The sequence below is a fragment of the Ahaetulla prasina genome, chromosome 1 (genome assembly GCF_028640845.1).
Source record: "Ahaetulla prasina isolate Xishuangbanna chromosome 1, ASM2864084v1, whole genome shotgun sequence".
Classification (NCBI taxonomy): Eukaryota; Metazoa; Chordata; class Lepidosauria; order Squamata; family Colubridae; genus Ahaetulla; species Ahaetulla prasina.
Window position 1 is genome coordinate 72441598 of NC_080539.1, and position 14060 is coordinate 72455657.

At 39.1% G+C, this 14060-nt stretch overlaps 1 protein-coding gene across 1 annotated transcript in view; it reads right to left on the reverse strand.

Annotated features, from left to right (window-relative positions):
• The window catches only part of CAPN11 (calpain 11), a 50394-nt gene extending 36593 nt beyond the window's left edge, over window positions 1-13801 (reverse strand). Inside the window, exon 1 of the mRNA XM_058191152.1 lies at window positions 13646-13801. The gene's annotated coding sequence lies outside the window, so the exon portion shown is untranslated. The remainder of the gene's footprint in view (window positions 1-13645) is intronic.
• Window positions 13802-14060: the final 259 nt, after the last annotated feature.

A 14060-nucleotide genomic window follows, 5' to 3' on the forward strand; every position in this document is an offset into this window, starting at 1 on the left:
TGGAGCAGCTACCCTCGAACGAACTTCCCCCTGGTTTGCGTCAATTACCTGACCTTCGGACCTTTCGCCGTGAATTGAAAACGCATTTGTTTATCCAAGCGGGACTGGCTTAATTTTTTAATTTTTTAAATTTTAATAATTTTAATAATTTTAATTGGGGTATTTTAACTATGGGTCAAATTTGATGGTCTTAAATTTTTCGGCCACTAATATAATATGTTATTTTAATTGTTGTTTTAATCTGTATATTGTATTGTTTTAAATCTGGCTGTACACCACCCTGAGTCCTTCAGGAGAAGGGCGGTATAAAAATCTAAATAATAAATAAATAAAATAAATAAATAAATAAACCATAGTGGAATTGCAACTATTTAAATCTATACACAGAGACCTGGTTTAGCTTCCTCAAAAACAAATGTAAATAAAGGCTCTTCTAACAATGAAATCTGGTCTTGGAGATTTTAAGACTTTTTTCCATTGCAAACCAAAAGCCAACCACAATCTCTACAGCTCCTATTCTACAACATTGTTTCTCAATCTCTGAAAAACTCATTTCCTGGAATCAAATAATGTAAAGATCAGAAGCAACTGGTGCCACCTATTTCTATTTCTACAGAAACAATTCAGTCTCTGTTTAAGTACCTCCAGCAAAACAAAGTCCCTCATCCCTGAGACAGTCTGTGCCAGGAGTGATTTCTTCAAGGGCCAGATCAGCACTGTAGTTGTCTTCCACAGGCCAGCCGGGGGGGGGTTGGGAAGATGGGACAGATGGCAGACGGGACGGACGCCTCCTGCAGCATTCTGCTGGCCGAAATGGGGTGTGGGGGGTCATGTGTGGGCCCCCCTGCACCCCATTTTTGGCCTGAATGGCCTCCTGCAGCATTCTGTCGGCCAAAATGGGGCATGTTTTGGCCAGCAGGGTGCTGCAGGAGGCTGTCCAGGCCGAAAATGGGGTGTGGCCGTGCCTCGTTTTTGCTAGCAAAGGCACCATGGGCTGGTCCTTTGCTATTTCCAGGCTGGCCCTGTGGGGCAGATCTAAGTAGCCTGCAGGCTGGATCTGGATCCGGCTCGCAGGCCTTGAGTTTGACACCCCTGGTCTATGCTGTTGTGAAACAGCTCTGATCATCAGAATTTTTCTTCTGACATCAAAATGAAATCTACTTCCTTGTGATTTCTTGATCAATCTTCTGAAAAACTCCAAATAATTTTGCCTTTATCTTCTACAAGACAGATTTTAAGATTATGGAAGACAACGTCATGCTTATTTATATATTATCTATAGAATCTGTATGGCTGCCCAAATCATTCTGAATAGACAGTATGTGCATAAAATAAAAATGAATTAAAGCTTTATAGGGTGACATGTAATTAAAATAACACACATGAAACTATCTTCCAACATAGAACCTATACATCAGTTTCTACTAATATCTTGAATTCAGCATTCAATGGAAAACCCAGGTCTTTAAAGGTCTTCCAGAAAACCAACAAGCTCAGGACCATCTGGATCTTAGATGGGGAAGGGGAAGGTCTAGGTCCTTCTACAAGACATTGTTTCACATAAAAGACCCAGAACATGGCAACCTTGCTAGAACTGGTAGGATGGGGAAGAATACCCAATATCATGTTTAGTTTGGAGACGAGAGTTGAATCTGTTGGATTTCATCTTGTTTGGTTTTGTTCAATGTTCCAGCAATTATTTCCAACTAACTCAGTCTTTCTTCTATCTATGACTCACTAGTAGGGTGGGGCAAAATGAATTCCCATTCATCAGCACTAAGACAAGTACTTCCTCCTTTATATAGTTTCATTGTTCTATATATAAGTTGACAGCAAGCAGAATGCTAAATAGAATATATGAACTGTATTAATCACACTTGTATTTCTTTCAAAAATGCTTTAGCTACAAAATGATAGCATGGTGGACACCACTAGATGACACTAGTTTGTCTTCTTTAATTGCAGTGTGATGATTGCCTGCTTTGTGCAACCCTGAGGCAGCCACGGCATAAAGAAAGAGGTTATGATGGATAGGATGATTTTGCACATATCCACCTGACTTTTCCTAACTTTTTACTGACTTATTGACTAGTAGGTGGCAGAAGGATGATAGCCAGGAAAGACTCATCTTTCTTGGCTATCATCCAGTAATGTAGTCGTTTAGATTTGTGCAAACAACATGCACCCTCTGGATAAATGCTGAAGAACTGGAGTTTGTCAAATTGCAGAACACTGCTCTGATCATTCAAATTGATAGGAGAGGAAAAAAGACAGCTGCATGTTGCTATATTTCTGCCAAGATACATTCCACAAGAGAGTGGATTTTTTACAAGGACATTTATGTGAGGACAGGAAGTGAGGAAGCCAATCTTCCCAACACTTCCAACAATACTGGGAAGGAATTCTCCACTGTCCAGGCCACAGAGTACCATCCTTTCTATCACCTTTTCAATTATGTGCATTAAATTGGGGATAGGATTGTCGATTTGGATGACCAGCCCACAAATACAGGTACTCCTTCCTTACTGGCTACTCATTCAATGACCAAACTCAAAATGGCACTGAAAATACAGACTTACAAATGGTCCTCAAAGTTGCGGCCATCACAACATTTCCTTGTGATCGTGATTTAGGTGCTTGGCAGCCGGGATGCTTTTACAATGATTGCTATATTCTGCAGTCAGGCAATTGCTATTTGTGAACTTCACAGCCAGTTTCTAACAAACTCAGTGGGAAAACTGGCAGGAAGTTTTCAGTTGTGGTACTACGCTGTCACATTTAATGAACCATAGTGATTCTCTTAACAACTGCAGAAGAACTGACATCAGTCATGTGATGTTTCAATTAATGACTGCATCACTTAGCAACAATGTTCCTGGTTCCAAGTGCGATAAGTGAAGATTACCTGTAACTAACTAAGAAGCCAGTTTTCAGTCTCCCTTGCAGTTCAAATAATGGCACAACCAACACAGAGCCAAAGAGTGGATAGAAAGAGATAGTTCAAGAGACCTGCCAGGCTAACTCCTCTTTCAAGTACTACAGACTGGATGGGTCCTCTTTTTCCATTTTCCCAGGCAAAACACTCATGTCAAAACATCTTGGAGCAAATTCAGCCTGCCCCACAATGGATGCTCATGAAATAGGTGCTCCATTATGAGGATATATTCTCAGCAAACAATGGGGGCATCTTTCTGCCGTGATTATAAGCCTCTGTGGGTGAGCCCTTATTTAGTAATAATGCCTGAAGAGAAAAAACTGATTGCTTTCAGAAACATCTAAAAAGCAACTGTGCAGTGTGAGCAATGAGTTAGATTAACAGTTCACACCGCCATATTTCCATGATCAAAATGAAAAGCCCATCCCTGATCTTCTATCTAGCAGCTGCTCAAGACCAACAAACAAAGGTACAACTACAATATAATACAAATGCAGAAGAAAAATAATACTTTTGTTGTTTTCATTGTCTTTTTTCTCATGTTTTAAATAATTTGTAATCACTCAGAGCTTCTGGGAGTCAGGTACTATAAAATTTTAATTGTAATAGGCACCTTGTGAGGCAATACCATAACACAGTTGCGGGCTTATGTGCTCAGAAAAAGATGACAGCTATGCCAGAGGTTCAACCATACTGAACAGGTCTCCTTGGAGGAGCCAGACAAAGGGCCTCTCCCATAACCAATATGGTAGGATTTAATTTTCAAAAACTTGTACACATATCAGTATACATCAAGCTGACAACCTTAAGCATGCTGAAGTCAAGAAGAAGGTTAGAAGTAAACATAACGTGAGTCTGTAGAAGTCCAAATTCAGTGAAGGAAGTATCATCAAACCAATTAACCCCTGGACAATTCCAATTCCAATACAAATGATTAAATTAAACACCTCAAAGCAAAAAAATAGAATTACAAAGGAAAATGATAACAAACAAAACTAAAAGAAAAAACCTGGAAAAATCTGGCGGCAGCGTGTACACATACACCCACCCTCACCTAATCTTAGAGAGAAATACAAATATTGTAATTATCCCTGTTAAATTTTCTACTGAAGAAGATATCTGTGTAAACAAAAGAAATCTATTAGGAAAATCACAGTAACTGTGGCCATGACACAATGATTAGCTTTGACTAAACTTTTCATTAAATGTACAATTTTTCAAAACTCTGTTCTTCTTTAAGAAACAAACCTCTTTATTTCTATAATCCAAACTACAATTAGGGGAAGTTAGTCCATTGTAACTTGGCCATTCTACAATATTTCTTTTCTACCTCTTTTCCAATTTAATTACTGCATATTGACTTTGCTGCATAACTCTCTTTTCCAAGCTTTATAATGGCAGCATGCTGAAAAACTCCCAGTTATATTATTGCTGGTAATGATAAGCATTTGATAACATATCAGTCACAGATAGCTGACATGAGCACAAGCTTATTTTGGATCTCACAATTCAGACATTCATAACTCCAGTGGCAAAGCAATAACTCCTTATCTAATTATATCAATATAATATGTTGTATAATTCCTTATAAGATAATATGCTAACATGACTAGCAGTTTTCGTTATGGGGCATATCAAGCTAAGTCCTGCATGCTCTGCTAAGTGAAAGTGATGGCAAACATTAGGACTTGTAAGTCAATAGTCATACAAGAGTTCATTTGTAGAAAGATGATTTTGGGCAGTTGTATCACTGCTCAATTAGGTGGGAGAGCTCAATGGCTCCAGTAACTCTGAAAGAAAACTGATGAGAACAAAAGGTTGCTAGTACAGGTAGTCCTCGGCTTACGACAAAAATTGAGCCCAATTCTGTTGCTAAGCACAGACATTTGTTAAGTGAATTTTGCCCCATCTTACAACCTTTCTTGCCCCAGTTGTTAAGTGACTCTCCAGAGTTTTTAAGTTAGTAACATTGTTAAGTGAATCTGGCTACCCCATTGACTTTGCTTGTTAGAAAGTCACAAAAGGTGCTCACATGGCCCCAGGACATAAAGATGAACCATATGTCAAGCATCTGAATTTTGATCACGTGACCAGGGAGTTGCTGCAACAGTTGTAAGTGTGGAAAATGACCGTAAGTCACTTTTTTTTTCAGTGCTGTTGCAACTTTGAACAGTCACTAAACGAACTGTTGTAAGTCGAGGACTACTTGTAGTATCACCTTTGTGAGTAAGGTTGAAAGCGAAGCAAAGATATACTTTACTGTTATGTTTACCTTTGGTTCTGTCATTCATTAGTTTTATAGGCTAACTATTGTGTGACCAGTCTGTTGGTTGGTTGAGCATTACATAAATATGCTGTTACAGCGAGAACACCCTTCTCCCTTCACACACACCCATACAAACCAATCAGAAGGCAATCCTCCAGTTACCGGGAAACCACAGACCATAAGCATTAGGAGATATGCTTATGTCTACTGAATGTAAATGAAGAAGATTCTTGCATTGAAATTCTCTCTATTATTCATCATCTTTTCTAAGTTTATTATCTTGCGAAGCTTGATTAATTCTGCTTTCTTTGGCTCAAGAACAGATACAGATGGAGAAGATGCCAGATAAGTATAAATATTAAGCTTAGGAAGGTAATGACAAACTTAGAAAAGATGCTGAAAAATAGGGAGAATTTCTAGGACAACAAATAACCTGAGAAACAGTGGGGCAATTGGGATGGCCATCTTCAAACCACATATTTAGAGATGTCAAGGGCATCAGGACTCTTATAACCCAACATTCATTCCTAGATCAAATGTAAGAGTGATTGCTCCCTTGAGGTGATAAACAGCAAGCAGACATATACACATTTGGCCCGGAGTCTATGGACTAGAATAAAGGATTATAATAAGCAGGATTGTCAGATGACAGAGATTAGTAGAATGTCCTTTGAAAAAAAAAGAGATGTTACTAAAGATAGGAGAGCTAGCAAGTTATTTGTCCATGCAGTTACAAGGAGCCCAACTTAACAAGAAGTAAGAGATATTAACTGTTTTGCCTATTTTAATAGTTAGATATTAGAATGTATTTTTGCCCTTGAAATTTTGGTTTTCATAAAGATTTGTATTTTTTCCCCAATGGCTTTGTCTCTGGCAGAATTTCAGACTTTCTGCATCATCATGTAATTGTTGATAAACAAGAATACCATTTTCTTTCCCCAGGTTCGCTAGGTCGTGGAGACACTGCATAGTCATTGCACTCTATATATCCCTATGAAGCTTAGTACTTGAAGCTTTACGAGCCAGCTCCAAAGTGAACAAGAAGCTGTGACATTTATGGGTGAATTTTCAATTCAATGGCACTACTGCACTATTTATATATCAGTCCACCAAACTCCCTCTTTTCAAATCTTTGAAATTCAAGATCTGTTTCTCAAAATAACAGCATTTTTTTTAAAGGTCAGCATCTAACAGATATTTCTTTAACCAAAATCTAAGACTGGAGACTTCTGGTCTAACAGGATAATATAATGAGAAATGCCAATTAGACTGATACAGGGAAGATGCTGATATGGACAGTATACTGTGTCCTAGATTCTCACTATTTCCCAAATCTAGCAACCACGGACTGCAAGTTAAATCCAGAATAATCATTGTGCTTCCCTAACTCTAAAATCTGGACCTATCCTTTCAGCAAGTTTCATACAAACAGTTCTCCCATTAGCTTTATCCCCTTTATCACACCATCCCCTGAACCTGACACCATGCCAACTGGAGTCACCAATGCTTAGTCAGCTTCTAAACATTTGCAAATGGTGTGCAAATGGACCAGTCATTTCCCTTTTTCCAGCAACCTCTGGTCCATGCATTTTTGTACAAGATTATTGCACACAAGTAGTAGGGTACTTTGCTTTCCTCTCATTTCCATTTCCAATCACTTTCACTTAAGAGGGAAACTGGTACTTCTGTATGGCCAGCAGGGAGAAAATATCTTTTTGCAAGATATTTGCAATGTTGGGAGTATAGAGAAAGGAAAAGGGGGAAGATAGGCCTCTGTGGATGACTTTGTAATTGGAGGATGGAAAGAATTTGCTAAATAAAAGATAAGCATTTTATTACAATCAAACTTAGTATCGTGTTTCCCCGAAAAGAAGACCCTGTCTTATATTTTTTGAACCCCAAAATAAGCACTTGGCCTTATTTTCGGGGAGATCTTATTATTTTGGGGCGTGTGGAGAAAGATGCGGCTCCTCTTGCCGTCTTACCTGATTTCCTGCTCTGTCTCCCTAACCCTAACCAGAGGAAATGGTGGGGATCGGCTGTACATGCATTTAAATATTTTTGGGGAGGGCTTATTTTCGGGGGGGGGGGGAGTTATTTTAGCACATGTGCTCAAAAGCCTGAAAGGGGTTATTATCAGGGGATGTCTTATTTTCGAGGAAACAGGGTATGTAAGTGTTGTTTTTCACATATGTGTACATGCACAATTGTTTTTATAAACCAATTAGTACTTTATTTAACTGGAATGTCCCAGGTTCAAGGGATTTTGATAAATATTCTTCTGAGCATCTTTTGAACTTTAAATAGATTTTATCATTAGAGTTCATAGGGAAGTTATATTTTTTTATTTAAATTATAATATAAAATGAAAATAAAGATAGTAGGGAAATAGGGAGGGGAAAAAGAGAAGTGCACGGTAAAGGAGAAAAAGCAAGAAAAACAATGATTTCCAAGGTATTTTTTCCCAGTGCAGTAGCATAAAAAAAAGTTGCGGCATCCCCATGGTCACGTGATCATGGGGATCACGTGACCATGGGAATTATGATGGTTGCACTGTTCTGGGGTCATGTGATTGCTATCTGTAACTTTCCTAACTGCCTTCTGACAAGCAAAGTCAATGGGGGGAAGCCAGATTCACTTAACAGTATGATTTATTTAACAACTGCAATGATTGTGGCAGAAAGGTCGTAACATGGGGTGCAACTCACTTAGCAACTGTCTTGGTTAGCAGTGGAAAATTTGGGCTCAATTGTGGTCATAAGATGAGGATTACCTGTAGACTGATTATTACCATAATTTTGGAAGTATAAGATTCTCCGGACTATAAGATGCACCCAGCAATTTTGCCTCATTACAGCAAATAGGCTGCTTTACTTTCATTTTCGTTTTCAGCATAGCTTGATTAGCACAAGAAAAAAAACCCTGCTCCCAGCAATTACCTCCTTGGAGCAAGCAGCAGAGGCAGCTGAGAGCAAAACAGCTGAGAGTCGGTAGGCCAATCAACTTGTGCTAATTAGGCTGTGCTGAAGCTGAAAGGAGCTATTTCTTCTTGCTGCAAGGAGGTAAACTGCTGGGAGGCAGAGGTCAAAGGGTGGGGGCCAGTGGGTAGGCGGGGCTACATTCGGTGCATAAGACGCACCTAAATTTTCAGCCCCTTTTAGGGGGCGAAAAAGGTGCAACTTATACTCCGAAAAATACAATACTTGTATTATGGCCTTACAGTATTGTCTTAGAGAATCTAGTTTGCACTGTTTCTCACTTATGATACAGGTTCTATAGCTCATAAGCAAACAAGCCCTCACCAAGGGAATAAACTAAACAAACTGTTTAGATAGGCAACCTACATCAACTTAAAAGTCACATTTGTGCCAAAGAGTACTGATTATTTGATTGCTTAGTGTTAACGTCATTGGATAAGCTAAATTAAAATCTGGCTAGGTAAAATTCATCTGCCTGAGAAATATCTATTATAGCCTATGTTCTTTGGGATACCTTACCACTTGGGATGAGGTTGGTCCTGGCCTAGTAGCCCTTTGGAAGCCTTTAAAGACATGGCTATTTTCCAAGAATAGCATCAGAGGTAATTGAGTCTGTGAGGCTTTGTTAACTTACTGCTAATGGGCTTGACCCATGGTATTCTTTTATGCCTTTTTACTATATGCTTTCCTCTTTTTTTTTATTTGTATCGGGTATTTTAAGCAGCATTAACTACCCAGAGTCACTATTGCAAGAGGAGTGGCCCTACAAGTGAAATAAAATCAATCAATCAATCAGTCAATCAATCAATCAATCAATCAATCAATCAGTCAGTCAGTCAGTCAATCAAATTCTTGGTCCTTCCCATTCATTTATCCTCTAGCTCAATGTCCTGGGTGCTTCTGCTGCATTTTGAGGTCCCTGCCAACCTTCAGGATTAATAGCAGGTACCTTCTATAGTACAACACAAGTTATTGCTTTCTTTTTTTACAGCTGCTTTACAGCCAAAATGGCCTGGTCAAGGACTCTAACCACACTGGCTAGGCTTTCTGGCAATTGGTAGTGCCAGCATATCTGAGAGGAAATAATCTCAATTTCTCTTCTGTCTATTATTACCAGTCTTATCGCTCCTGAGAACTAAAGATCAGTAACAGACAAAAAGGAAAAGAAACCTGAATATAAATTATATTAATTTATTGATTGCTTATTCTGTATCCTGACATGAATTTTGTATCTTATGATTGTATTTTATGATTATGATCATGATTTATCACTTGTGGCTTCTATGTACACCAAAGACAAATTCCTTGTGTGTCCATTCATGCTTGGCCAATAAAGAATTCTATATGGGCCACAGGGGGGCAGTGGGGTGGAAGCAATATTGTAAGTGCAACAATCCAACTGCATAGCTTATTTTGAATATAGTGCTTGTTTCCTTGGCAAAGAAATTGGACTGGGAGATAGACATTACAGATAGATTTCTCTCTGTATGTAGGTCTAGAGTCTTCATCTCCATCTCATTAATGTTATTGCTTCACTTTAAATCTGGAAGTCATCCCAGAATCAGAACAGCAAACAGTTTAAATCAGGATTCACCTTGATCAGCAAGCAAATGGCATTTAAGTAACCATCCAACTCTAACATCACACAGGTATGGTGTGGCTGCTTTACATTCCATCTTACTCCAATCTATTCATTTCTTTCCAAGCTCCAACTCAGAATGAATCTTTTCAGCAAGGAAGTGGTAAGTTACACACTTGGCTAATAGGGGTTCTGGAGCTAGAGTTCACAGATTGATTTTGGGGGGTCTATGAACTTAAATGGGAAAAATTTACAACTTTAGCTTTTAGCTGAAATTGTTTTTTCCTCCAAAACTATATTTAAGCAACAAGATAATCTATAGCCTTAGACTCTAAAAATGATTATTAACTTCAATATATCTCATTATCTAAGACCATTTTATCCTAGAAAAGGCTATATGATCTTATTATTGATTTAATGAATAAAGAAGCACATATTACTATATTATGAAGTTATGATTTTAAAATATTTTGATAACATTATTAGAGTATAATTGGACTTTTTAAAGTACAGTCTATATATTTTTACATATAGATTTATTTCATGGACAAGTGCAGTTTTCTGAGAAGGATTCCATTGACCATCTCATCACAGTCTCAAAGGGATCCATGGCACTCAAAGTTAAAAAAAAAAACAGCTGTAGAATAATTTTTAATAAATTTAAAAGAATTTCTGAAACAAACATTTGAATAAAAAACCATTTTAAACAAACCAGGGAGAGGAGATAATACTGATAACTAAATTAATGATACATCTAAATCTGTCATTTTCCAAAGAAAAGTGAGGTACAAATACAAATACCCTGTTTCCCTGAAAATAAGACATCCCCTGATAATAAGCCCAATTGGGCTTTTGAGCGCATGCACTAAAATAAGCCTCCTCCCAAAAATAAGCCCTCCCTGAAAATATTTAAACGCGAGTTGGATATCAGGTAAGATGGCTAGAGGAGCCCCATCTTGCTCCACACGCCCCAAAATAATAGGTCATCCACGAAAATAAGGCCAAGCGCTTATTTTGGGGTTCAAGAAATATAAAATAGGGTCTTATTTTCGGGGAAACACAGTAATAATATTGACAATTCAGGGAGAGTTATGCAGTGGAACATATCCACTGCAACTTTCTTCTGCTGTTATACAGGTTGCAATTCAACCTCACACAATTTTTCTTAAACTTTAGAAAAAGGCCAAAATTCAGCAAAACATACTTGTGAATTGCATTGTGAATTGCATCCAATCATCCCACCTTATGTACTAAGAGAAGAATGAATGATCACAGGAACAAAGGCATCCAACAATGAAAGAAATATAGTTACAAGCAAGCAACAGACTGTACCCATCAGGAAGATTTATAGTATACTTTATGGGAAGTGAAGATCTGCAGTCCAGACCACAATGTGATACATGTATTATGGGCACTTCCATACAAGCATTCTGCTAATTCAGAAACTGTTCTAGACCACTAAGATCACACAGAGTTAGCTATTCCTGGGAGTTGAGCAGATTTATTTCTGACTCAGTTCCATGCTGTTTCAAATGAATGTTGGAAATATAAATGTAAAGAAGGGACTTTCTATCATTTATGGTGGACGTGTGATAAAGCAAACAAATATTGGGGTAAGATTCGTATCTTAATACAGAAAATTCTTAACGTGAATATAAAGAGAAAACCAGAGACTTTTCTTTTGGGTTTAATGGAAAAAGATCTTTGATGTTATATATGTTGACGGCAGCAACATTACTTTATGCACAGAAATGGAAGGTCACCTTGATCCCTACAATAGATGAATGGCTGCAAAAATTGATGGAGTTAGCAGAGATGGCTAAATTAACTGTTTTGAGCAAAGAAAAAAAATACAAATACTTTTATTTCAACTTGAAAACTAGACTTTGTGCTTGAGGTAGAAAAAAATGAAACTCTGATTTTGGGTTTTACCGATTAGATAGATTTGTCGTTATAGAAATGGCTAGTTTATACTATTATGTAAAAGTAAAAAGCTGAGGTTTGATGTTAATATCTTATTTTCCTGCACCAAAGGGAGTTGGAAGTAAATGGGTTTTCTTCTTTCCCCCCCCCTTTTCTTTCCCTCACTTTTCCCTTCCTTATTTTCTATTTACTCTTATATTTTCTTTATATGTTATATTATAAACTAATAAAAACTGTTTACAAATTCCGGGCTGTTTCAAATCACTACAGAATTGGACCCTTAAAAAATGGTTGCTATTCCATGTTGTATATGGGTAACCATTTGCCTCATTTGCAGGAATTACCACCTCTTATAAATTGCTGGTGCCATGGTTTTCCAGGTCTTTTTGTTACCCATCATAGAAATTGCAGATTTTTTTTTGCAAATAGCCTAAAATACAAAACATTAAGGAAATGGATAGGTGTTCTCTGTATATAAAAAATTATTTATGAAATTTATTTGCCGCTCATCTTGTATCCAATGACTCCGGGTGGCTTACAACATAAAAACATTAATATCATCCATCGTAAAAAAAACCACAGCAGATAAAAATTGATTTTGTTCTGCTATGGACTGGGGATGAAAGAATATTGGTTACCGCAAAGTCTAGAACAGGCGAGTTAGAGCACCAATATTTGCTCTTTCTTGGCATTTTGAGTAAAATTGAAAGGATTCTTTGAAAGGGTGGGGAAACAGAAATGATAGAGGAAAATGCTTAAAATTTAATTTTGCCCAGTTCCTAGCCTGAATCTCCCCTATCAAAGCAATCATCTACAAGAGAAGAATCAGTATAACATGAATAGAGCCTAAATTCTACTGTATCCACACAACGAGTGCAGGGAAAAAACTGTCCCAATAAATTAAGAAAACAAATCAAACATATGCAAAAGCATTTCCCCTCACATTGGTACCCCCTGGATGAGCTAGGCTTGCACCATTGCGGCCAAGAATTTGGAGTTGCAGGCTCAGCATATATAGAAGAAGCCAACTTGGAAATGGCAACACCAAACCATCAGAGGATTTTGAGGAGCAGCGTGAAAAGATGTTTCCCTCTGAGACCTTTCAAAAGAATCCAAATCATCATCATCTACAATCAGATACAGGTCCCCTGCCTTTTTGCACTGCCAACCCAAATTTTCATCCCACAATCACTGCAGAGAGAAGAGCAGGCAAGACACTGCCGCATAGCTAACCCTCAAATTAAGGGTGGTGTTTGGTTGGGACTGATAACTTTTAAGCAAAGCTTTCCGTCTTGGAAAACTCAAGGCAACTAACTCCTCCTGCTTATTCCTTGGTTAGGCCTTCGAGCAGTGTTACTCGTTAATTTGGCAGCCACTCAAGTCTGCTTCCAGCTACACAGACTAAGAGTCACAGATAGTAATCCCGGTGAAAAGATCATCCCCACACCTACATAAAACACTGGGAACGCATCTTTCACGAAAGGACTGATTGGAGCTGCATTAATGGGAATGGGAATAGAATAGAATAGAATTGTTATTGGCCAAGTGTGATTGGACACACAAGAAATTTGTCTTGGTGCATATGCTCTCACCGTACAGATCAGAGTCTTCATTTTTAGGGTGGAAGGCGCGCCCGCAATCTCGGTCACCCGGCTATGAGACAGTAGTAGGGTGACGATCTGCGGAGCGACCAACTCTGGCCAGCTGTCCCCATGGGGGGTTACCAAGATTGTTCTACGGCCAATCCTGGAGAAAAGCGGAAGCTTTTTTCCGCTCCATCTGGGGAAGGCACTTGGCACAGCCGCTATCTCTCAAGGCCTTGCAGCAAAGAAAGAAAGGAAGGAAGAGCGGAGCAGAGAAAGCGCTGGAATGGGAAACTGCGCCCACCCACCCCCATAGCCCCGAATGAAACCAAGCCTTAATCGGATCGCATAGAAGGGCCGCGCACTGGAATATCTACTTACCGCCGGCTTCCGCAAGGCCGCAATTTTTTGCTTCTTCGGAATCCCTCCCTACGCCCAGCACATCCCCTCAGAATTTAAGCGCAGCAGCTGCTCTTCCAAGTTCCGGGCTACGAGGGTGGGGTTTAGCTGGCTGAATGTGCGGGCGGGTCCACTGGAGCTTGGGCTGGAGGACGGCGGGGGTGGGTGGCTGCGGGGGGCGGGGAATTTAAAGGCGCCGCCGCTGGGGCGGGTTGCGAGAGTTCACACGGAGCGCTGCAAAAATTGGTGTCGGGCAGGTCAAGAGGAGCTTGGCTCCTCCTTTCGCCATACAACCCGTAAATCGGCACCTACCGATTGATCTGACTGGGACCACATTCGTTCTAAGTCAGGGGTCTCCAACCTTAGTAACTTTAAGCCTGGCGGACTTCAACTCCCA